Here is a 27,961-nt window from a genome sequence, read left to right as displayed (position 1 = left end):
TGCAGAAAATTAAAATAATAGATAAATGTAGCCTATATAAAACAATCATAAAATTGCTATTAGGAAAAAATTATCGATTACAAAGTATAATTGTCGAGCAGTGTTTTGGATTTCTTACAGCAAATTAAAATAAAAAAGAAGAGAATTCATTTTAAAAAAAAGAAAAAGAAAATACATAGGCTACATACATAAAATTATTTTATTTGACATTTTTCACTTCAGAAATGGTGGCTACGCCCCTGGTGTGACAAAATGTTAGTTGATACATAATACTTTTAAAGCTCTTTTTTTAAATCTTGGCTTAACGTTACATACATTTTTACTTATGCCTTGTCATGCCATAGCACGATTAAACTAGCATTTAACAATGGAGAAGTTTTTTTTTTTTAAGGCTGCTGTGTAGTTTGCCCCCTGACTAAGCATTTAAAGAATTTAGGGGAAGCATTGAAATAATCCTGTGAATGCACTTAAAGAACGCAGAATCGAATCGTTATAATCGAGTCGAATTGAATTTATTTGTGAATCGAATCGTTCTAAATTTGCAAAAATTGTTCTTGAATCGAAAACCTATGAATCGTGAATAGAATCGCTGCCTACCCAAAGATTCACAGCCCTAGTTTTTTGGATACAATATAAAACATGCCTAATACACAAATCTACCAGTTACAAAATGACCAGGAGGAGAAAAATGACCGGCAGGGGCCTTTTGGATTATCACCTCACACCATACCACAAACCACTCAATTGTGAAAGCAATACAATTGGCCAAACACCACACTACCCCAAGTGGACACACTGAAAGTATAAAACCCCCGCTTTAAAAGTTCCTACTCATAAATCACATAATTAACTGGTATAAACCAAGACATTCATATCACAACAGTTAAACAACAAACACTAAAAACAAAGCAGCAGTGCAGTCATACTGATGTACATTCGTCTTCAACCAAGGAACTGGAAACCCCTGGAGGTCTAGTTACACCTGCTGAACATAACACAAAGATGACCTACATTACACTCACAAAACACATGACAACCTCCCATCATACAGTACATACCTAGAGAGAATTCCAATGTAGCAAAATGCATGGTTGCTTACCACACGAGACCACGACTGCTAGCATGCTGATGAACAAAGGACAACAATAAAACCCCTTTATAAAAAGCAAATCCTTTTCTCAGAATTGGGAAACTAACCTGAAAAAGGCCTACTTGCGACACTAACAGGGAGATGCAACAAACCCTATCCTTTGTCCATGACTTTCCACAATGATCTAGTACCCAGGATGATGCATCTTGAGTACTTCTTCTTTTAGTTGTTTGGCCGTTCACTCCATAGGAGCATTACCTCCACCTACTGAGTATTTTATCCACCTGGGTGATGAATCTGTATTGTTTTCAAAAAAATGAAGGGAGGTGGATACCCCACCCACCCCAAAGGATCAGAGCCCAGGCTTCAGCTGACGCTGCGTGTTCAGCTCCTCCAACTTTAATACTATTAAAAAGACTGTCACGCTGACCATCATATTTACCACAAATAAAAAGCAAATGCTCAACTGTTTCTAAAATATTACATTCGTTACACATCCCACTTTCATGCTTCCCCATTAATGCTAATGTTGAGTTTAATCCTGTATGTCCAATTCTTAATCTAGATATCATTACTTCTTTTCTATATCTTCCAAAAAAACTGTACTTTTTTCCCTACTGATTTCTCAATACTATAAAACCACCTACTTGTTTTGCTATTTTCCCATCTTTATTGCCATTCTTGTATTAATTTCCTATTAATCTCAGATTTTATTTCACTTCAAAGGGACTTTACCTTCCACCATGTTTTTCTTTAATGCCTCTTTTGCTAATTTATCAGCAATTTCATTTCCTATTATCCCGATATGTGCTGGCATCCAACAAAAATATACAGTTATACCTTCCATTTTCAATCTGTACAATAAAGTATAAATTTCCACTAACAAATCTTCTCTATCACTTTTTGTAGACTTTATACTTTTAAGAGCTGATCAAGAGTCTGAGCAAATTAAAATCCTTTTTGGCCTAACCTGTTCAACCCATTGTAGTGCTACTATAATTGCAGTTAGCTCAGTAGAGTACACAGACAGTTTGTTACTTAGCCTCAAGCTTATTTATGTCTTAAAATTTGGAATATACACTCCTATGTCCACTTTTTGCTCTATTGGATCCTTAGATCCATCTGTGTAAATCTGCACAAAAGAATTAAAGTTTTCTCTCATAAATACATTAACTCTTTAACTATTACTGCATATTTCTTCTGCTTTTTCCCGAGCCTCGAATAATCTCATTTCAACAACAGGTTCAGTAATATTCCACACTGCTACACCACTTAATGGCATGTTAGGACAATTTGCTTCATCCTCTATACCATAATCCTTGACCCACTGTCCATATTTCCAGCCAAAGCTATTTCCTCCATTCTTTTTGTATTCCCAACAGTCATTTAATATTACACCTGTATAATGATTCTTCTTACCACCTTTTAAGTTAGCCCAATACATCATTGCAAGCTTTTCTCTTCTCAGGTCTAATGGCATTTCCTCCATTTCAACCCTGACAGCATCTAGAGGAGTTGATCTTATAGCTCCACAGCAGATTCTAAGTGCTCTAGATTGTATGTTCTCCAGTTTCTTTAACTGAGATTTAGCTGCTTCACCATACACTGCACATCCGTAATCTATGCTAGAACGTACTAAGGCTTGATATATACATAACATTGCACTTTCCCTTGCTCCTCATTCATATTTAGATATTGAGGTCATACAATTTATTACTCTTTTGCATTTATTTTCAATTTTCTTAATATGTTGTTTCCAAGTCATCATCTCATCAAAGATTAAACCAAGATACTTAAACTCTATCACTCTTTCTAACAGTTGATCATATAATTTCAATGTAATCTGTTAAATTTTCTTTTTCCTTGAGAAAACCATATATTGAGTTGTTGATACTAAAACTTCATTCCCAATCTACTGACTATCTTTCAACTTCATTTATAGTTTATTGTACTCCTTCAATTACATTTCCTATATTCCTACCTCTTTTCCATATAGCACCATCATCCGCATACAACGCCTTCCCAATGCTTGGTTTAACTTTTTCAAATATTTCATTGATCATTAAATTAAATAAAATTGGCCTAATCACGCTTCCTTGTGGGGTACCATTCAGGATACCATATGATGCTGATGTTTCTTCACCTATTCTTACCTGAAATGTACGTTCAAATAAAAAATCTAATATCCAGTTATACATTCTCCCTCCAACACCAATTCTATCTAACTTAAATAACAGTCCTTCCCTCCATAGAGTGTCATTCGCTTTTTCAATATCAAAGAAAACTGCAACAAGAAACTCCTTCATTATTAGTGCCTTCCTAACCTCATTTCCAAACAATAAAAGAGCATCCATTGTTGTTCTTTTTTTCCTAAAACCACACTGAACTGGTGTTAATATTTCTTTCTTTTCCAGATAATTTAACCTTCTTACTAACATTTTCTCCATTACTTTGCATAATGTAGATGTAAGAGCTATTGGCCTGTAGCTATTAGATTTTGTTGCATCCTCACCTGGTTTCACTACTGATATTACTATTGCACTTTTCCAATATTTGGGTAAATAACCTTCATTCCATATATATAAATCCAACATAGTTTTAATTGCTACCTCTGGTACATTTTTTAACATACTATAAGTAATCATGTTTTTCCCTGGAGTTGTTTTCTTTGAGTTGTTAATAGCTATTTTTAACTCAAAAGCATTAAAATCCTCATCTATACTATTTTCAGCTCCTTGTTTTTTCACACGAACATTCTCATATATTCTGCTTAATTCCTGTCTTCTATTTAAAAATTTGTCACTTAAATTTTCAATACTATGGACTTTAGAAAAAGTTTAAGCTAGGACTTCTGTCTTCTCTTTATTTGTTATGGCCGCTTTCCCTTCCTCTTCAATTACAGGAATCTTCTTACAACTCTTAACACCATTTATTTTCCTAATCATTCTCCTAACCACATTTATTCCAGTTTCTCTCCTAATTGTATTACAGAATTCCTGCCAAGCCTTTCTCTTTGCGCTTTTAATTACCTTCCTTGCAGTAGCCCTTTTTTCTGATATTCTATTACGGTATCTTCATCTTGAGTTATTACTCTTTTTAAAATCCGGAATGCCTTTTCCTCTCTCTCACTGCCACTGAGCACTCTTCAGACCACCATGGCACATTTTTCTTGTTCTTTCCATTACCTGTTATTAATGGTATAGTCTGATTTGCTGCAGAAATTATTCTTCCTACTACCTTATTATATTTCTCTTCAATATTTCCTTCCATCTTAATATTTATGAAATTTTCTTCACACACCATATATAAAACTCCTCCCAATTTGCCTGCCTGAATCCCCATCTTGCAAATTGACCCATATTTTCCTTTTGAACTGTACTCTGGATCTCACATATTACAGGCCAATGATCGCTGCCCAAGTTATCGTCAAGTACACTCCAAGTACACTTACCAGCTAAAGCTGCTGACATTATTGTTAGATCCAAACATGACATACCACCTTTAACTATATCCATTCTTGTTGGTTTCCCATCATTCAAGCACACAAGTGAGTTTTCTTCCATAAAATTCTTCTATGATTACCCCATTGTTATCTGTATTTTTACTACCCCAAAGACCATTATGTGCATTAAAATCCCCACATATGATAAATTTGCCCTGAATATTACCCATCATTTCTTTTAATATAGCATTACTTATTTCTTTACATGGATTGTAGAAATATGTAATTCTGATTCCTTCATGTTTTCCCAATACTTCTATGGTTACACATTCTAAACTTTTACTTGTGAATTCTCTTTTATATGCTATGCTCTCTTTAATAAATGTTGCACATCCTCCACCTCTTCCATCTTCTCTGTCTCTCCTTTCAACTACATATCCATCAATCTTAAAATCCAAGGAGCTATTTAACCATGTCTCCTGAATACACATGATGTCTGGCAATTTTCCCATTTCTACGATATGTTTTTTAAAACCTTGCCCATTTGATATTAAGCTCCTGGCGCTCCAATGTAGTAATAGGAAAGACATTATATACCTAAGTATTATTCTGAGTTATATCCAAAGCAACATTTCCTTCCTTAGCTTTCAAAATCTCATGGACCTCCTCTGCTTTAACACCTGCTAACTTCAGAAATTTATTAGCACACCCAACAATAATCTTTATCTTATCTGACTTCCTTTCCACTTGCGAGGTACCATTAACCACCGCACAAATAAAAGCCACAAAATCAATTTTGTTCATCACAACATGTTGATCTGTTTTATTTCTCACATCATTTACATCTTTCTGAAGAAAGGATTCTGCCATAGTTCCTTGCACAATCGTTATAATCGAGTCAAAATGAATTTAATTGTGAATCGAATCGTTCTAAATTTGCAAAAATTGTTCTTGAATCGAAAACCTATGAATCGTGAATAGAATCGCTGCCTACCCAAAGATTCACAGCCCTAGTTTTTTTGGATACAATATAAAACATGCCTAATACACAAGTCTACCAGTTACAAAATGACCAGGAGGAGAAAAATGACCGGCAGGGGCCTTTTGGATTATCACCTCACCTCACACCATACCACAAACCACTCAATTGTGAAAGCAATACAATTGGCCAAACACCACACTACCCCAAGTGGACAGACTGAAAGTATAAAACCCCCGCTTTAAAAGTTCCTACTCATAAATCACATAATTAACTGGTATAAACCAAGACATTCATATCACAACAGTTAAACAACAAACACTATAAACAAAGCAGCAGTGCAGTCATACTGATGTACATTCGTCTTCAACCAAGGTACTGGAAACCCCTGGAGGTCTAGTTACACCTGCTGAACATAACACAAAGATGACCTACATTACACTCATAAAACACACAACAACCTCCCATCATACAGTACATACCTAGAGAGAATTCCAATGTAGCAAAACGCATGGTTGCTTACCACACGAGACCACGACTGCTAGCATGCTGATGAACAAAAGGCAACAATAAAACCCCTTTATAAAAAGCAAATCCTTTTCTCAGAATTGGGAAACTAACCTGAAAAAGGCCTACTTGTTTTAGCATGTATAACAGATTATCTAGCTGTCTTTAGATTATCAGTTGAAAACAAAATCAGTTGAAAACACGTAGTAAAACAGTCCAGCCTAAACTACTTAGTTGAAATCACGTCGTAAACCAGTCCCAGGCGGACCGACTTATTTTCAACCATATTTCAATGTTGAAAGACGGTAATTGTTTACTGGCAGGCTATATCTGCAGCTAAACTGAATAAAAGCAGAATGAACTGATGAATATGATATACTTGACTAACTGGGGCTCAGGTCAGGAAGCAGACAGACTGGCTAAACCGACCGTCTGCTAGCTGCCTCCCGTCACAGAGGTCAGTTAATTCTCAGCACATAGAGACTCTTTCACCTAGATATCACACTATAGAGACTGTGTCTGTTCCCCGAACTAGAAAATACAAAAAACGTCCAAACCAAGTTAAGATTAACAATTTAATTGAGGTTCAACAAATAAAAAACAGAAGCAATATGGATAAACAAATGATAAAGCTTGGCTTATTGAATATCAGATCCCTTTCTACGAAAACACTTTTTGTAAATAATATGATCACTGATCATAATATAGATGTACTCTGTTTGACAGAAACCTGGCTAAAACCTGATGATTACTTTTTATTATTTCCATTTTATTATTCTTATTATTTTAAATGAGTCTACCCCCCAAGATTACTGTTATAAACATGAGCCACGTCTAAAAGGCAAAGGTGGAGGTGTTGCTTCAATTTATAACAACGTTTTCAGGATTTCTCAGAGGGCAGGCTACAAGTATAACTCGTTTGAAGTAATGGTACTTCATATAACATAATCCAAAGAAACAAATGTTAATGATATATCCCCTGTTATGTTTGTACTGGCTACTGTATACAGGCCACCAGGGCACCATACAGACTTTATTAAAGAGTTTGGTAATTTTACATCCGAGTTAGTTCTGGCTGCAGATAAAGTTTTAATAGTTGGTGATTTTAATATCCATGTTGATAATGAAAACGAGCAAGGGATCAGCATTTATAGACATTCTGAACTCTATTGGTGTTAGACAACACGTTTCAGGACCTACTCATTGTCAAAATCATACTCTATATTTAATACTGTCACATGGAATTGATGTTGATGGTGTTGAAATTATTCAGCCAAGTGATTATATCTCAGATCATTATTTAGTTCTTTGCAAAATTCATATAGCCAAAATTGTAAATTCTACTTCTTGTTACAAGTATGGAAGAACCATCACTTCTAACACAAAAGACTGCTTTTTAAGTTATCTTCCTAATGTATCCAAATTCCTTAGCATATCCAAAACCTCAGAACAACTTGATGATGTAACAGAAACTATGGACGCTCTCTTTTCTAGCACTTTAAATAAAGTTGCTCCTTTACGCTTAAGGAAGGTTAAGGAAAACAGTTTGACACCATGGTATAATGAGCATACTCGCACCCTAAAGAGAGCAGCCCGAAAAATGGAGCGCAGCTGGAGGAAAACAAAACTAGAGGTATTTCGTATTGCTTGGCGGGAAAGTAACATATCCTACAGAAAAGCATTAAAAACTGCTAGATCCGATTACTTTTCTTCTCTTTTAGAAGAAAACAAACATAACCCCAGGTATTTATTCAATACAGTGGCTAAATTAACGAAAAATAAAGCCTCAACAAGTGTTGACATTTCCCAACACCACAGCAGTAATGACTTTATGAACTACTTTACTTCTAAAATCGATACTATTAGAGATAAAATTGCAACCATTCAGCCGTCAGCTACAGTATCACATCAGACAGTGCACTATAGACCCCCTGAGGAACAGTTCCACTCATTCTCTACCATAGGAGAGGAAGAATTGTATAAACTTGTTAAATCATCTAAACCAACAACATGTATGTTAGACCCTATACCATCTAAGCTCCTGAAAGAGGTGCTTCCAGAAGTCATAGATCCTCTTCTGACTATTATTAATTCCTCATTGTCATTAGGACATGTCCCCAAAACCTTCAAACTGGCTGTTATTAAGCCTCTCATCAAAAAACCACAACTTGACCCCAAAGAACTAGTTAATTATAGACCAATCTCGAATCTCCCTTTTCTGTCCAAGATACTAGAAAAGGTGGTATCCACACAATTATATTCCTTCTTAGAGAAAAATGGTATATGTGAGGATTTCCAGTCAGGATTTAGACCGTATCATAGTACTGAGACTGCTCTTCTTAGAGTTACAAATGATCTGCTCTTATCATCTGATCGTGGGTGTATCTCTCTATTAGTTTTATTGGATCTTAGTGCTGCGTTTGACACAATTGACCACAACATTCTTCTGCATAGACTTGAATACTTTGTTGGCATCAGTGGAAGTGCATTAGCATGGTTTAAATCATACTTATATGACCGCCATCAGTTCGTAGCAGTGAATGAAGATGTATCCTATCGATCACAAGTGCAGTATGGAGTACCTCAAGGCTCAGTACTAGGGCCGCTACTCTTCACGCTTTATATGTTACCCTTGGGAGATATCATCAGGAAACATGGTGTTAGCTTTCACTGTTATGCTGATGATACTCAGCTCTATATTTCTTCGCAGCCCGGTGAAACACACCAATTTGAAAAACTAATGGATTGCATAGTCGATATAAAAAACTGGGTGATGAGTAATTTCTTACTGCTAAATTCTGAAAAAACAGAGGTGTTAATTATAGGACCTAAAAACTCTGCTTGTAATAACCTAGAACACTGTCTAAGACTTGATGGTTGCTCTGTCAATTCTTCGTCATCAGTTAGGAACCTAGGTGTGCTATTTGATCGCAATCTTTCCTTAGAAAGCCACGTTTCTAGCATTTGTAAAACTGCATTTTTCCATCTCAAAAATATATCTAAATTACGGCCTATGCTCTCAATGTCAAATGCAGAAATGTTAATCCATGCATTTATGACCTCAAGGTTAGATTATTGTAATGCTTTATTGGGTGGTTGTTCTGCACGCTTAGTAAACAAACTACAGCTAGTCCAAAATGCAGCAGCAAGAGTTCTTAATAGAACCAGGAAGTATGACCATATTAGCCCGGTCCTGTCAACACTGCACTGGCTCCCTATCAAGCATCGCATAGATTTTAAAATATTGCTTATTACTTATAAAGCCCTGAATGGTTTAGCACCTCAGTATTTGAATGAGCTCCTTTTACATTATAATCCTCTACGTCCGCTCCGTTCTCGAAACTCAGGCAATTTGATAATACCTAGAATATCACAATCAACTGCAGGCGGCAGATCCTTTTCCTATTTGGCGCCCAAACTCTGGAATAACCTACCTAACATTGTTCGGGAGGCAGACACACTCTTGCAGTTTAAATCTAGATTAAAGACCCATCTCTTTAACCTGGCATACACATAACATACTAATATGCTTTTATTATCCAAATCCGTTAAAGGATTTTTAGGCTGCATTAATTAGGTAAACCGGAACCGGAAACACTTCCCATAACAACCTATGTACTTGCTACATCATTAGAAGAATGGCATCTACGCTAATATTTGTCTGTTTCTCTCTTGTTCCGAGGTCACCGTGGCCACCAGATCCAGTCTGTGTCCAGATCAGAGGGTCACTGCAGTCACCCGGATCCAGTACGTATCCAGACCAGATGCTGGATCAGCACCTAGAAAGGACCTCTACATCCCTGAAAGACAGCGGAGACCAGGACAACTAGAGCCCCAGATACAGATCCCCTGTAAAGACCTTGTCTCAGAGGAGCACCAGGACAAGACCACAGGAAACAGATGATTCTTCTGCACAATCTGACTTTGCTGCAGCCTGGAATTGAACTACTGGTTTCGTCTGGTCAGAGGAGAACTGGCCCCCCAACTGAGCCTGGTTTCTCCCAAGGTTTTTTTCTCCATTCTGTCACCGATGGAGTTTCGGTTCCTTGCCGCTGTCGCCTCTGGCTTGCTTAGTTGGGGACACTTCGTCTACAGCGATATCGTTGACTTGATTGCAAATAAATGCACAGACACTATTTAACTGAACAGAGATGACAAAACTGAATCCAATGATGAACTGCCTTTAACTATCATTTTTGCATTATTGACACTGTTTTCCTAATGAATGTTGTTCAGTTGCTTTGACGCAATGTATTTTGTTTAAAGCGCTATATAAATAAAGGTGACATTGACATTGACATTGACATAATCGAGTCGAATTTAATTTAATTGTGAATCGAATCATTCTAAATTTGCAAAAATTGTTCTTGAATCAAAAACCTGTGAATCGTGAATAGAATCGCTGCCTACCCAAAGATTCACAGCCCTAGTTTTTTGGATACAATATAAAACATGCCTAATACACAAGTCTACCAATTACAAAATGACCAGGGGGAGAAAAATGACCAGCAGGGGCCTTTTGGATTATCACCTCACCTCACACCATACCTAAAACCACTCAATTGTGAAAGCAATACTATTGGCCAAACACCACACTACCCCAAGTGGACACACTGAAAGTATAAAACCCCCGCTTTAAAAGTTCCTACTCATAAATCACATAATTAACTGGTATAAACCAAGACATTCATATCACAACAGTTAAACAACAAACACTAAAAACAAAGCAGCAGTGCAGTCATACTGATGTACATTCGTCTTCAACCAAGGTACTGGAAACCCCTGGAGGTCTAGTTACACCTGCTGAACATAACACAAAGATGACCTACATTACACTCACAAAACACATGACAACCTCCCATCATACAGTACATACCGAGAGAGAATTCCAATGTAGCAAAACGCATGGTTGCTTACCACACGAGACCACGACTGCTAGCATGCTGATGAACAAAGGACAACAATAAAACCCCTTTATAAAAAGCAAATCCTTTTCTCAGAATTGGGAAACTAACCTGAAAAAGGCCTACTTGCGACACTAACAGGGAGATGCAACAAACCCTATCCTTTGTCCATTACTTTCCACAATGATCTAGTACCCAGGATGATGCATCTAGAGTACTTCTTCTTCTTTTAGTTGTTTGGCCGTTCACTCCATAGGAGCATTACCTCCACCTACTGAATATTTTATCCACCTGGGTGATGAATCTGTATTGTTTTCAAAAAATTGAAGGGAGGTGGATACCCCACCCACCCCAAAGGATCAGAGCCCAGGCTTCAGCTGACGCTGCGTGTTCAGCTCCTCCAACGTCCACACTGGGCTCCTCAGCCTTTAAGGCAGGCAGATGCACCATACATCTCACCCTCAGACCCTATATTTCTATATCCTGTAGCATAGACGTGTAACGTCCAAAAAGATTAAAACAGCGCTATATATCTGATTGTCACTTAAACCCTTCCCCAGAAGATCCACAATGCTCACTGGCCTATTTTTAATACTATTAAAAAGACTGTCACGCTGACCATCATATTTACCACAATTAAAAAGCACATGCTCAACTGTTTCTAAAATATTACATTCGTTACACATCCCACTTTCATGCTTCCCCATTAATGCTAATGTTGAGTTTAATCCTGTATGTCCAAATCTTAATCTAGATATCATTACTTCTTTTCTATATCTTCCAAAAAAACGTCTCGGTTACGTCTGTAACCTCGGTTCCCCGAGAAGGGAACGAGACGATGCATCGATAACGCTTTGGGAACGCATTCTGCGTGAGTGCGTCTGAAGCATCGATGTCAAGTAGTCCAATGGCGAGAATGAGCGTCAGGAGTGACGTCACGACCAGGAATTGATAAAAACCCCAACCGGAGCAACCGGTGTTAGCTTCGACAGTGCCGAAGCAAGTCGATCACAGGAACGAAGGAAGTATGGCAGGGAGACGCATCGTCTCGTTCCCTTCTCGGGGAACCGAGGTTACAGACGTAACCAAGACGTTCCCCATCGAGGGAGAGACGATGCGTCGGTAACGCTTTGGGAACGAGAATACCCAAACTGCCATATTACAAGTGCCTGAGTGTCAGCCAGAAAAAACCAACGGCTCAAGAATTAAAAACCTGAGACCCGGGAGTAGCGTCCAGGTCTAGGCTATAAAACCTGACGAATGTGAGTGGCGAGGACCAGCCTGCCGCATCGCAAACATCCTGAAGAGAGGCCCCAGATAATAAGGCTCTAGAGGCCGCCATACTCCTAGTAGAATGAGCTCTGACTCCCAAAGGGAACGGTAGGTCAGAAGACTCATAGGCAAGAAGGATAGCCCCAACTATCCACTTACTAAGTGTCTGTTTAGTGACCGGAAGACCTATCTTAGGTGACCCGAAACAAACAAACAGCTGATCGGATTTCCGAAAAGAAGAAGTCCGATGAACATAAGTGTCCAATGCTCGCACCGGGCACAAGAGGTTAGACTTTTCCTGGTCCGATGATGCAAACGGGGGAGGACAGAAAGCCTGCAGAACAATAGGTCTCTGAACAACGGTCGGTACCTTAGGGACGTATCCCTGCTTAGGGTAGAGAAATGCTTTGAACATCCCAGGTGCATATTCAAGGCAGGTGGGAGAAACCGAGAGAGCCTGAAGGTCTCCGACTCTTTTTAGGGACGAAATAGCAAGGAGAAAAGTAGGCTTAAACGAAAGAAACTTCTCAGAGACAGAATCTAGGGGTTCAAAAGGAGCCCTAGAAAGGCCTTCTAAAACTATAGCCAGGTCCCAGGCCGGCACTCTAGTACGAGTTGCAGGTCTCAGCCTCAAGGTGCCACGAAGGAAACGAGAGATAAGAGGGTCACGACCCAGAGATACACCACCCACTGGGGCGTGGAAAGCCGAAATGGCCGCCACGTAAACTTTTAAGGTGGATGGACAAAGACCAGAAGTGAAGCAGTCCTGTAAAAACTCAAGAACTGAGCCAACAGAGCAGTGGACGGGGTCACACTGATGTTGGTAACAGCAAGAAGAAAAAACATTCCATTTGAGTCTATAAAGTTTCCTCGTAGCTGGAGCTCTGGAGCTAAGAATGGTCTCCACAACCTCAGTTGAGAGACCACTCTGTATGAGTTGCGCCCCCTCAGAGGCCACACCCAAAGCTTCCAAATCTCTGGCCGGGGGTGAAATATAGTACCCCCGGCCTGAGATAGAAGGTCTTTCCTGATCGGGATCTCCAAGGGAGGACCGTCGAGGAGATGAATCAGGTCCGCAAACCAGATTCGACTCGGCCAGCGTGGAGCTACGAGAAGTAGACTTACTCTGTCCTGGCGGACTCTCTCCAGAACTCCTGGGAGCAGAGCAACAGGGGGAAAGGCGTACAGATGTAGCCTCGGCCACGTCTGTACCATAGCGTCCAACCCCAGGGGGGCTGGATGAGTAAGGGAGAACCATAGTGGACAGTGCGTCGTGTACTGAGACGCAAACAGATCCACTTCTGCTTGGCCATAAGATTCCCATATGAGCTCCACCCCCTCGGGGTGAAGCCTCCATTCCCCTGACCTCAGCACCTGCCTCGACAGGGTGTCTGCTCCAATATTCTGAGTCCCTGGTATATACATTGCCCTCAGAAAGCGTAATTTCCCCAGGGACCACAGGAGGATCTGGTGCGCTAATTTGCAGAGTGGGCACGAGCGCAGACCCCCCTGACGGTTAATGTAAGAGACCACCGATGTATTGTCTGTGCGGACCAGCACATGATGGTCCCTCAGGTCTGGCAGGAAGTGCCTCAAAGCTTTGAAGACCGCCATCATCTCCAGGCAGTTGATGTGCCAAGAGAGATGATGGCTCTCCCACAGACCCTGAGCTGAGCGGCCTTCCATTACCGCTCCCCAGCCGGTAAGGGAAGCATCTGTCGAGATGGCAACCCGATGACAAAGAGCTCCCAATACCGGACCCTGGGACAGGAACCAGTGTTCTCTCCATATGACCAAGGCGCGGAGACACCGCCGCGTGATCTTGATCGTACGAAGTGGGTTTCCCCTCGGGGAGAGCCCTCTGGTCCTGAGCCACCACTGTAAAGGTCTCATGCCCAGCAGGCCAAAGGGGATCACATTGGACGCTGCTGCCATGAGACCCAACAATCTCTCGAACTGTTTTACAGTGCGTGACTGGCCTAGCTTTAGCTCTGATGTGGCTGTGAGGATGTTGGCTACACGAGCGGTCGAAAGAGCGGCTCGCATCATGACCGAATCCCATACCACCCCAAGAAAAGTGGTCCTCTGTAATGGAGATAGCACACTCTTCTTGGTATTGAGCCTCAAACCCAACTTCTGCATATGAGAGAGGACGACATCTTGATGCCGAACCGCCAACTGTTCTGATTCCGCTAAAATCAACCAGTCGTCCAAGTAATTCAGAATACGTATGCCCTGCAGCCTGAGCGGGGCCAGAGCTGCATCTATGCATTTCATGAATGTGCGGGGTGAGAGAGCTAGACCGAAGGGAAGTATCCGATACTGGTATTCTTTGCCCCCGAAAGAAAACCTTAGGAACTTCCTGTGCTGAGGGAGGATGGAGATATGGAAGTACGCATCTTTTAGGTCTATCGTGACGAACCAGTCCTCGGATCTGATTTGAGTCACGATCTGTTTGAGTGTCAGCATCTTGAATTTTAATTTCTGAATTGTACGATTCAACAGATGAAGATCTAAAATGACAGCCCTCCATCCTTTTTTGGAACAATGAAATAACGGCTGTAAAATCCCGATGCCCTGTCAGGAGGATACACCTGCTCTATAGCATTTTTCATTAAAAGATATTTCACTTCTTACTCCATGACCAGAGCCTGCTCGGGATGCACTACTGTGAGCAACACACAGTAACCAGTTGGCGTCAGGACCTTTTCTTCTGAGCCGAAGCTTTCTTAGCGAGAAGAACGGTCCTCAGTTCCGGCTTCTGCTTAGATTGCTTTGGCTGTGAGTGCTGGCTCGGTCCCCGTGATTTTTGAGGAGGAGCGCGAGACGCAACACTCTCTTTTTGAAAAACACGATATGAGAAGCATGAAGGCTGGGGCTGCCTTGCACGCCCAGCAGCATCAGGATTAGATCGGCGAGGGAGAAAACTTTTTTTAACTTAGAATATGGCTTATTCCACGATCTAGACAGCTCACAGTGAAGATCAGGGAAAAAAGGGAGACCCCGTGATGTAGGAGATATTTTAGAAGACAGAAAACGCTCGTCTAATTTGCTTTTAGGACGAGCGCTCTGTTTATCAGATGGCCAAGATATATGTAACTTATCTACAGCTCGTGTTAATACATCAACCAACTCCTCATATGCTGGGGAAAGAGATGGTTAATCCTCTCCCCCCCTGATTGTGTCACCTTCACTGCCCGTTACATCTAACTCCTCGGAGCTAGAGCAACAAAGCAATGAGCTCTCCCCCCGGGCGGAAAAAGCCGCGGGGCGGGCTTCCGACACCGGAGTTTGAGCTATGGATCTCCCAGGTAAGGGAGGAGAAAGAGCCCTCGGACCCGTCTCCAACCCCGCTGAGAGATCCATTTGCGAACCCCAGGAATGCATTCTCCGTTCTGCCTCGACAGAAGCGGGTCCTGCACCATGAGGAGCGCGAGGCTCGCCGCTCTTCTCATCAAAGAGTGACAAGCGGGAGCGGAGCATGCAAAGCGAAAGCTTCTCACAATGCGGGCAATCACTCACGCAGAATGCATTCCCAAAGCGTTATCGACGCATCGTCTCTCCCTCGATGGGGAACTGTACTTTTTTCCCTACTGATTTCTCAATACTATAAAACCACCTACCTGTTTTGCTATTTTCCCATCTTTGTTGCCATTCTTGTATTAATTTCCTATTAATCGCAGATTTTATTTCACTTCTACCCAAAGGGACTTTACCTTCCACCATGTTTTTCTTTAATTCCTCTTTTGCTAATTTATCAGCAATTTCATTCTCTATTATCCCGATATGTGCTGGCACCCAACAAAAATATACAGTTATACCTTCCATTTTCAATCTGTACAATAAAGTATAAATTTCCACTAACAAATCTTCTCTATCACTTTTTGTAGACTTTATACTTTTAAGAGCTGATCAAGAATCTGAGCAAATTAAAATCCTTTTTGGCCTAACCTGTTCAACCCATTGTAATCCTACTATAATTGCAGTTAGCTCAGTAGAGTACACAGACAGTTTGTTACTTAGCCTCAAGCTTATTTCTGTCTTAAAATTTGGAATATACACTCCTATGCCCACTTTTTGCTCAATTGGATCCTTAGATCCATCTGTGTAAATCTGCACAAAATAATTAAAGTTTTCTCTCATGAAAACATTAACTCTATAACTATTACTGCATATTTCTTCTGCTTTTTCCCGAGCCTCAAATAATTTTCATTTCAACAACAGGTTCAGTAATATTCCACACTGCTACACCACTTAATGGCATGTTAGGACAATTTGCTTCATCTTCTATACCATAATCCTTGACCCACTGTCCATATTTCCAGCCAAAGCTATTTCCTCCATTCTTTTTGTATTCTCAACAGTCATTTAATATTACACCTGTATAATGATTCTTCTTACCACCTTTTAAGTAAGCCCAATACATCATTGCAAGCTTTTCTCTTCTCAGGTCTAACGGCATTTCCCCCATTTCAACCCTGGCAGCATCTAGAGGAGTTGATCTTATAGCTCCACAGCAGATTCTAAGTGCTCTAGATTGTATGTTCTCCAGTTTCTTTAACTGAGATTTAGCTGCATCACCATACACTGCACATCCGTAATCTATGCTAGAACGTACTAAGGCTTGATATATACAAAACATTGCACTTTTCCTTGCTCCCCATTCATATTTAGATATTGAGGTCATACAATTTATTACTCTTTTGCATTTATTTTCAATTTTCTTAATATGTTGTTTCCAAGTCATCTTCTCATCAAAGATTAAACCAGATTAAACCAAGATACTTAAACTCTATCACTCTTTCTAACCGTTGATCATATAACTTCAATGTAATCTGTTAAATTTTCTTTTTCCTTGAGAAAACCATATATTGAGTTTTTGATACTGAAAACTTCATTCCCAATCTACTGACCATCTTTCAACTTCATTTATGGTTTCTCGTACTCCTTCAATTACATTTCCTATATTCCTACCTCTTTTCCATATAGCACCATCATCCGCATACAACGCCTTCCCAATGCTTGGTTTAACTTTTTCAAATATTTCATTGATCATTAAATTAAATAAAATTGGCCTAATCACGCTTCCTTGTGGGGTACCATTCAGGATACCATATGATGCTGATGTTTCTTCACCTATTCTTACCTGAAATGTACGTTCAAATAAAAAATCTAATATCCAGTTATACATTCTCCCTCCAACACCAATTCTATCTAACTTAATTAACAGTCCTTCCCTCCATAGAGTGTCATACGCTTTTTCAATATCAAAGAAAACTGCAACAAGAAACTCCTTCATTATTAGTGCCTTCCTAACCTCATTTCCAAACAATAAAAGAGCATCCATTTTTGTTCTTTTTTCCTAAAACCACACTGAACTGGTGTTAATATTTCTTTCTTTTCCAGAAAATAATTTAACCTTCTTACTAACATTTTCTCCATTACTTTGCATAATGTAGATGTAAGAGCGATTGGCCTGTAGCTATTAGATTTTGTTGCATCCTTACCTGGTTTCATTACTGGTATTACTATTGCACTTTTCCAATCTTTGGGTAAATAACCTTCATTCCATATATGATTATATAAATCCAACATTGTTTTAATTGCTACCTCTGGTAAATTTTTTAACATACTATAAGTAATCATGTCTTTCCCTGGAGTTGTATTCTTTGAGTTGTTAATAGTTATTTTTAACTCAAAAGCATTAAAATCCTCATCCATACTATTTTCAGCTCCTTATTTTTTCACACGAACATTCTCATATATTCTGCTTAATTCCTGTCTTCTATTTAAAAATTTGTCACTTAAATTTCCAATACTATGGACTTTAGAAAAAGTTTTAGCTAGGACTTCTGTCTTCTCTTTATTTGTTATGGCCGCTTTCCCTTCCTCTTCAATTACAGGAATCTTCTTACAACTCTTAACACCATTTATTTTCCAAATCATTCTCCTAACCACATTTATTCCAGTTTCTCTCCCAATTGTATTACAGAATTCCTGCCAAGCCTTTCTCTTTGCGCTTTTAATTACCTTCCTTGCAGTAGCCCTTTTTTCTGATATTCTATTACGGTATCTTGAGTTATTACTATTTAAAATCCGGAATGCCTTATTCCTCTCTCTCACTGCCTGCCTAAATCCCCATCTTGCAAATTGACCCATATTTTCATTTTGAACAGTACTCTGGATCTCACATATTACAGGCCAATGATCGCTGCCCAAGTTATCGTCAAGTACACTCCAAGTACACTTACCAGCTAAAGCTGCTGACATTATTGTTAGATCCAAACATGACATACCACCTTTAACTATATCCATTCTTGTTGGTTTCCCATCATTCAAGCACACAAGTGAGTTTTCTTCCATAAAATTCTTCTATGATTACCCCATTGTTATCTGTATTTTTACTACCCCAGAGACCATTATGTGCATTAAAATCCCCACATATGATAAATTTGCCCTGAATATTACCCATCATTTCTTTTAATATAGCATTACTTATTTCTTTACATGGATTGTAGAAATATGTAATTCTGATTCCTTCATGTTTTCCCAATACTTCTATGGTTACACATTCTAAACTTTTACTTGTGAATACTCTTTTATATGCTATGCTCTCTTTAATAAATGTTGCACATCCTCCACCTCTTCCATCTTCTCTGTCTCTCCTTTCAACTACATATCCATCAATCTTAAAATCCAAGGAGCTATTTAACCATGTCTCCTGAATACACATGATGTCTGGCAATTTTCCCATTTCTACAATATGTTTTTTAAAACCTTGCCCATTTGATATTAAGCTCCTGGCGTTCCAATGTAGTAATAGGAAAGACATTATATACCTAAGTATTATTCTGAGTCATATCCAAAGCAACATTTCCTTCCTTAGCTTTCAAAATCTCATGGACCTCCTCTGCTTTAACACCTGCTAACTTCAGAAATTTATTAGCACACCCAACAATAATCTTTATCTTATCTGACTTCCTTTCCACTTGCGAGGTACCATTAACCACCGCACAAATAAAAGCCACAAAATCAATTTTGTTCATCACAACATGTTGATCTGGTTTATTTCTCACATCATTTACATCTTTCTGAAGAAAGGATTCTGCCATAGTTCCTTGCACATTAGTTATTTTTGTTTCTACTGCACCTTTCACCTTACGAGTTGCTTCTGCATATGTTAAATGTTGTACTGTTTTTATTTTTTGTACTTCACGGGCTTCTTGTTGTACAGGGCATCCTGCATATGCTGCACTGTGTCTTCCTCCGCAATTACAAAATTTTATCTCTGCACCCTCCTCACACTTTCCATAATCATGTTCTCCCCCACATTTTGCACAATGCATTTTCCCTTTACAGACACTAGCAGTATGTCCCATGCATTGGCATTTGAAGCACCTTAAAGGCAGAGGTACATACTCTCTCACTGAGAAGCTTACAAATCCTATAGTTTTACTCTTATCGGCAGATTATTCCCTTCAAACTGTATCATCACGCTCATGCTTTCACATTTTTTTATTGTCTTTCCACATCTGTAGCCTTCTAGCAGAAATGACTGTGCCTTCACTCAGACTGCCTTTGATATCATCCATACTCACATTAAGAGGTACTCCCGAAATAACACCTTGAACTTTATTGCCTATTTCTGTGCACGTTATCCGTGCCCCTGCTAGCATTTTCATTGTCATTATTTTTTCCTTCTGCTTCTGATCCATGCATTTAATCATTATTCTTCCATTGCTACAGCTTTCACTACTCCTATCTCTTCCTCGATTATTTTCGATAATTTGACATGATGGGCTTGCTGTTCTGTCTGCTTAGCAAACATAATAATCACTTTGATTTCTTTACCTGACATCTCTTTAATAGCTTCACTTCTCGTGTGTTTTGTTTGTTCACAATCAGACCCATCACCCAAACTACTCTTTTTTTCCTTTTATTGTATCTTACTTCCTGATACTCCATATCTTGACCATTATCATCATCCGAGGTGTCTCCCCACTCCACTCCTCCTTCCGCCATTTTTCCATCTCCGCGCGCGCACCAGAAGTCAGCCTGGTTCTTGGTAAACTTCTATGAATCTATGAATTGTGAACGACTTATTAACATTGTGTTAATAATATGTAATCATGTAATCCGTAAAAAAGTAACTGTAGTCTGATTACTAGTATTTTAAAAAGTAGTTTACTCTAATTACAAGTACTTGAGTTTTGGAATCTGATTACGTAATCCAGATTACATGTAATCCGTTACTACCCAGTTCTGTATATATATATATACATATATATATATATATATATATATATATATATATACATATATATATATATATATATATATATATATATATATATATATTAACGCTGTTTAAAAATTAAATCTATGTTATCATGCTAAGGATCTGACTGAAAGCCGGCGACTGCACAGTAGAGACAGGCTGCATGTTTTCAACAATGTTTCACCTGTATGAGAAAAACATACAGAGAATCACTTAAGACACTTTGCTGTAGACCCATTCCACATAATAATATTCATTAAAACTGTATGTTAACACGTAGGAGCTTGCAGCATGAATCCGTGAGTAGGCTACAGTTTACAAATCCATGGGAACGGATTGCAAAAGTGTGCGCGCAGATTATGAATTCGCGGGTACATATATATATATATATATATATATATACACACACACACAACTGGAATCCATAAAGTTTGTAAAACATAATGACAAGTTTACACTTTAGATTAGGGGGTGCAGAAAGCTTTGTAAATGATTTATAATGTTTATTGAGATAATAGTACATTGTTGACATTTACAATGATTAATAATAAATTAACTAGTAACTATTAACCATCAAGGTTATGCTTTAACCATATGCTATTTTTTAAAGATAACTTATGACAGATTTGTTAATCGTTAACATATTACTTAATCATTAGTGAATGTACGTATATACATGTTTTGTAATTGATTAGTTCATAATAATTTAATCACTTCCAATTTCTTGAAATGATTTATAACTTAATCTACAGAACATACATAAAAATATTAACATCATTTATGTCTATGAACGTGTAATCATTTTTTGTAAATAATTAGTTCATCATCATCAAATTACTTGTAAATTACTTTACAAAACATACACAAATTATTAGTATATCATTTGTTCATCGATTATGAATGTTTTGTAAATGATTAGTTCATCATTAACTTATCACTTAAAAATGACTTACAACTGAACGTTATTATAAAGTGTTACCAAAAAGTCACCCACACCTTGGATGAACTGAGGGAGAGTAAATTAACAGCAAATTTTTCATTTTGGGGTGAACTATCCCTTTTACCCATACTAATCAAGCCTACTGCTGAAGTTGTTGATCAGCCATCATTTTTGAGAGACTGTGTGTCATAATATGTGCACTACACATATGGCTCCGTTAGCTGTAACAGAGATGTCTAAGATGTGTACAGGTATCTTACAGTTGTTTACTGAAGGCCCTGACTGAAACCCCACAGTACTCACGGTCTGACAGTAGGTTCACTCCAACTCTGCTCATCATCACTGAAGAGTCTAGGAACAAAACAAGCAACCTGTCACAGAGCCAACAATATTTACTCTGCAGTTCCAGGTTTATTTGAAGGTAATCAGCTGATGCTTGATGTCAGGGACTTCTTAAAATTTTTGAAATATATTCTAAAAAAGGCATATTAATGTATTTCATGAGCTTCTTCAGTTCACCTGTATTTCTAAGTCAGTATCTCCCTTCGGAAATGTTGAAATCTTGGAGCTTCACTTCTGTTCTGTAGAGTTTCTTTCTGTCCTCCTGAAATCACAGAACAATTTGTATTAATATCTGTTTACCATGAAAGAACAAAACACGTTTGAACTTGTTTTCAGCAGATTACACTCCCCATGTAAGTGACGTCATCGATTCAGTAAATCAGCCTCCATACGCTGATTCCAACTTTAACTTACCTGATAATGAGCTAAATCACCTTAAGGAGGTTAATCAATATACTGTATAATTCAAGAGACTAAGACTTTTAAGGTTCTTAATTTTTTACAATTGTTTTAAAATTGATATACATCAATTTTACAAAATTGATATGTCATTTATATTTTTTGTAAATTCATGTTTAAATGTAAAATTGTGACTCAAAGCACACTTAGTAATTAACCTCTGCTGCATTTTGAATAAAAATCACATTTAAAAACAAATACTACTGAGATTAATATATTGATGCTATATACAAAGTAACGTGACTGCAAACTAAACCAACAGGGTACTACAACTGCAGTCCTGAAACTGCAGCCATCGCTATATCGTCCAGTACGGTAGGTGGCGCTGTCACAAAAAACTAGGGTCCTAGAACTGCGGTCCTGGCTAGATCTGCGGTCCTGAATCTGCAGCCTCCGGTTGTGCAGGAACATACTATTGGCCTTTTCCAATACACCACTGACAAATCACCAGCAAAACATTCACAGTGACAGAGCTATCCAAATCTCTCTCTCTCTCTCTCTCTCTCTCTCTCTCTCTCTCTCTCTCACACACACACACACACACACACTCACAAAGATTTGATTAAGTTTCATAAACAAGAGCTCAATCTATAGAGTTAGCCTAACGGTACCTGAAAACTGCTAAGATTCTAACGGACATTTTCGAAGACACTAAACTATTTCTATAAAATAAATTTAATTGAAACATGTCAATAACAAGTAAGAAACGTGCCAGGAACGTTTGTGTGTAATATTTGTGTGATTTTAGCAACTAAACTTACCTAAAAAAAAACGTATCGAGAGATGGAGATTGCTGCTCAGTAACCGTTTTTGTGTTGACGCCCCGTTTCCATGGCAGCTCTGCTCCCAGCACACACAGGATTTATAATTTACAGTCTCATTCAATAATCACTCAATAATGAATTTAAAACTAATTTTGTAGTTCAGAAAAAAGCAACAGCAAAAATAGCTCTAAAGCACCTGGTTCAATATGTATTTAGATGTTTCGCATTATCTGTATTGGCTGTCATTATCGGTCACGGTCTAAGCATTATCTCTTTCTGTTGTTCTGATTAAGGAAACTTGTTTGGGAGGATTCACTGTCTGCCCATGTGAATGTGCTACAAACTGAGTATCAGAAAACACATCTAGACATGTCGACTCTCAAAGACCACATAGCACGAATATTCTTCTGGAGGCGTTGAGATAGCATGGAAGGAATGTCTGTGTAGGATGTAACTTACTCAGAATATACCCATACTTAAGGACACCTGCTGGAGTGAGTATTATTAAAAAAATTATTTAAAACTGTAAAATATCTTGTTTCAAATCTTTTCATGTAATATTTTATTCTTCTGTACCTTTTTAGCCCATCTGTTAAAAATGTAAAACAATAGTTTTAGAAAACAATGTAAGATTTATCGGTGTATAAGAGAACATGAACTGCATTGTGACCCTTATACATTAGCTTCTAATTGTTTTTGCAGTTCTGCAGTGTATGTAGCTACACTGTCTGAGCCAAAGAGGATGGAACAGAATTTGAAAAGCATTTTCATTTTATTATTATTATTATTATTATTATTATTATTTATTTATTTGTTATGTAGGGGGACCCTGCTACACCCTTTCCTACCATACAACTGATGGATATTGACTGTAAAATGGCAATCACAGGAGGAGGGCTCAGTGTGGTGACAGAAGGTGGAATAGACGTGTGTCAGTGCACCAGCCTTGATGAAGCCTTCATAACAGCCTTCTGGATGTATTTTGCTTTTAACATTGCATATCCACCACACCTCAGAAAGACACTGACTTTCCTTCAGAGGCACATCGTCTACATTAGAAGATGGAGACAAGCACTGCCAGTAACTTTACTCTGAATGATTAGCCTTTTGTATTAGATCCTCAACTGCCTCAACTGTACCATTGCCACTCGAAGGACATTCACTCTTTTGAAGTTAACCCAACATGTTGGCGTTGTACATGTACATGAACCAAATATTAGTATAACCTGTGAGTGCTAATAAACTTTTTTTGTGATTCGATTCTTTTAGAAAACATGCACAGGAAGCATATGTACTTTCGGTAACAAAAATTACTGTCTCAGTGAAGAGTCAGCAGTACAGTTGTATTATAATATCATGGAGAAGGGTCTGGCTGCAGACTTGCACTCTCAGACTCTTGCGCTTAGTGACAACACTTAAAGTCTATGTCTATCCATCTATCTATCTATCTATCTATCTATCTATCTGTCTGTCTGTCTGTCTGTCTGTCTATCTATCTATCTATCTATCTATCTATCTATCTATCTACAACCCGAATTCCGGAAAAGTTGGGACGTTTTTTAAATTTAAATAAAATGAAAACTAAAGGATTTTCAAATCACATGAGCCAATATTTTATTCACAATAGAACATAGATAACGTAGCAAATGTTTAAACTGAGAAATTTTACACTTTTATCCACTTAATTAGCTCATTTAAAATTTAATGCCTGCTACAGGTCTCAAAAAAGTTGGCACGGGGGCAACAAATGGCTAAAAAAGCAAGCAGTTTTGAAAAGATTCAGCTGGGAGAACATCTAGTGATTAATTAAGTTAATTGATATCAGGTCTGTAACATGATTAGCTATAAAAGCTTTGTCTTAGAGAAGCAGAGTCTCTCAGAAGTAAAGATGGGCAGAGGCTCTCCAATCTGTGAAAGACTGCGTAAAAAATTGTGGAAAACTTTAAAAACAATGTTCCTCAACGTCAAATTGCAAAGGCTTTGCAAATCTCATCATCTACAGTGCATAACATCATCAAAAGATTCAGAGAAACTGGAGAAATCTCTGTGCGTAAGGGACAAGGCCGGAGACCTTTATTGGATGCCCGTGGTCTTCGGGCTCTCAGACGACACTGCATCACTCATCGGCATGATTGTGTCAATGACATTACTAAATGGGCCCAGGAATACTTTCAGAAACCACTGTCGGTAAACACAATCCGCCGTGCCATCAGCAGATGCCAATTAAAGCTCTATCATGCAAAAAGGAAGCCATATGTGAACATGGTCCAGAAGCGCCGTCGTGTCCTGTGGGCCAAGGCTCATTTAAAATGGACTATTTCAAAGTGGAATAGTGTTTTATGGTCAGACGAGTCCAAATTTGACATTCTTGTTGGAAATCACGGACGCCGTGTCCTCCGGGCTAAAGAGGAGGGAGACCTTCCAGCATTTTATCAGCGTTCAGTTCAAAAGCCAGCATCTCTGATGGTATGGGGGTGCATAAGTGCATACGGTATGGGCAGCTTGCATGTTTTGGAAGGCTCTGTGAATGCTGAAAGGTATATAAAGGTTTTAGAGCAACATATGCTTCCCTCCAAACAACGTCTATTTCAGGGAAGGCCTTGTTTATTTCAGCAGGACAATGCAAAACCACATACTGCAGCTATAACAACAGCATGGCTTCGTCGTAGAAGAGTCCGGGTGCTAACCTGGGCTGCCTGCAGTCCAGATCTTTCACCTATAGAGAACATTTGGCGCATCCTTAAACGAAAAATACGTCAAAGACGACCACGAACTCTTCAGCAGCTGGAAATCTCTATAAGGCAAGAATGGGACCAAATTCCAACAGCAAAACTCCAGCAACTCATAGCCTCAATGCCCAGACGTCTTCAAACTGTTTTGAAAAGAAAAGCAGATGCTACACCATGGTAAACATGCCCCGTCCCAACTATTTTGAGACCTGTAGCAGAAATCAAAATTGAAATGAGCTCATTTTGTGCATAAAATTGTAAACTTTCTCAGTTTAAACATTTGCTATGTTATCTATGTTCTATCTATCTATCTATCTATCTATCTATCTATCTATCTACAACCCGAATTCCGGAAAAGTTGGGACGTTTTTTAAATTTAAATAAAATGAAAACTAAAGGATTTTCAAATCACATGAGCCAATATTTTATTCACAATAGAACATAGATAACGTAGCAAATGTTTAAACTGAGAAATTTTACACTTTTATCCACTTAATTAGCTCATTTAAAATTTAATGCCTGCTACAGGTCTCAAAAAAGTTGGCACGGGGGCAACAAATGGCTAAAAAAGCAAGCAGTTTTGAAAATGTTAACACGTTTAACAACGAAAAGCAGTTTTTGAATCTATCTATCGGTCTTATTTGAATTGGCAACTAAATAAATGTTTTGGTGGATAAAGCTGTGTCTGTTTGCTTAATTGGTTAATGTCACTTAACATAAGGTTACTAAACTTTGGTTTTGTCAACTATATATTTTCTCTATCAGGCAAAACCTAGTTTTCTAGGGTAACACTTTACTATAAGGTTTCATTAGCTGACATTGACGTATTAACTAACATTAACAGCAATACATTTGATACAGTATTTATTAAACTTCGTTAGTTAATAAGAATACAGCTGTTCGTTGTTTGTTCTTGTTAGTTCACTTCACAGTCCATTAAACTAATGTTAACATATACAACTTTTGACTTTAACTTAAGAACAGCTAGTGCGACTAACCGTGTAAGAGATGTTTGTATCCTCGAAATAAAATAAATAAAATGTAAATAAAATAAATTTAAAATAAATGTAATTTGTTTTTTATTATTGATAAATCAAGACCTAAACTTGCGGTGGTGATGGCGTCAGTAACCCGCGCCATGCAGACATTTTGAAGGTACTTTCAAAAGTAATTTAAAATAATATTCTTAATATCCTTAACGCCGTTTTTACATTGGAATATAATTTGCTTTTATAGGATTGTATTGGATTTATTGCTTCCTTTTAATCTGTAGGCCTATTTCGAAGAGTATGGCAGATTCCAAAAAAATATATATAGTCTACATGTGACTTGTCACTTATGCAGAGGAAAACAATGTCTCAAATGTCATTAAACAGCCCAAATATTTGCTGTTTGTCATGGTGGATCGATTTGATCCATGATCAACATTAAGGGCTGCTTAAGCGTCTCAGCTGCGTGGCATGTCCACATCAATTTTTCCTGACTCATTGAATCTGGATCGAATACGTGAGATGGCGTGAATTTAAATGGTCGGCAACAGTTTAAAATCAGTCCAACCTGTAATCCTGCTGCAGCTAGGTAGTTTTTTCTCGATTGCTTAAACATTTCTTGAAACTATGCCTCATATTCTCAGAAAAGTAAACACACATCCATCGCACCCAGTGGCGTAACTTTGCTTTAAAAAGTGGTGGAACACCGTGCAACTCGTGCTAGTTTTTTATTTAATAATCTAATTTATTAGGGGACAGGGTTTAGAGTTGGAACAACTTAATTTTAGCCTTTTAAAAATACATCAATGTACCAGGGGCAGCGCGAGACAATTTTGAAGGCAGGTGCTGATCACTGATGGGAAGCTGGGCAATTCAGTGCTCCAGACTCATTATTCCCACTGGTCGAGCTTTCTGATTTGTTTTTGTTGTATTATTAGTATAATTATTATTATTATTATTATTATTATTTATTATTTTAATTTTTTTATACAACATACAATGCATGCTGGTGAATTTTTATCATAGTTTATATTTATATGGAAACGAAAGCGGTTAATCTTTCTTTTTTATCAGTAGGGACAGTATTGACCCTGGCAAAAAGTGGTTGGGACATGTTCCATCCGCAAATTACGCCTTTTCCCCAAACATCCTATTTTCAGGTCAAAATGAAGCTCTACTCTATAAAGCTGACTTTTCAAGTCACGTTTTGGACTTTGATCCCTGCTTTTCTTATCGTCTTTTATGAAACAGCACCCTGAATTTATA

General features: G+C 38.3%; 1 long non-coding RNA gene across 1 annotated transcript in view; it reads right to left on the bottom strand.

Annotated features, from left to right (window-relative positions):
* The window catches only part of LOC132133703 (uncharacterized), a 300,636-nt gene extending 277,662 nt beyond the window's left edge, over window positions 1-22,974 (bottom strand). The window contains exons 1-2 of the long non-coding RNA XR_009429213.1: window positions 22,825-22,974; window positions 21,932-22,016 (exon numbers count right to left, since the gene is read on the bottom strand). This is a non-coding gene — a long non-coding RNA (uncharacterized LOC132133703). The remainder of the gene's footprint in view (window positions 1-21,931; window positions 22,017-22,824) is intronic.
* Window positions 22,975-27,961: the final 4,987 nt, after the last annotated feature.

Source organism: Carassius carassius, chromosome 50 (assembly GCF_963082965.1).
Source record: "Carassius carassius chromosome 50, fCarCar2.1, whole genome shotgun sequence".
NCBI classification, from domain to species: Eukaryota; Metazoa; Chordata; class Actinopteri; order Cypriniformes; family Cyprinidae; genus Carassius; species Carassius carassius.
The sequence above is the reverse complement of the archived record's forward strand: the minus strand, read 5'-3'. Positions and strand labels throughout refer to the sequence as shown.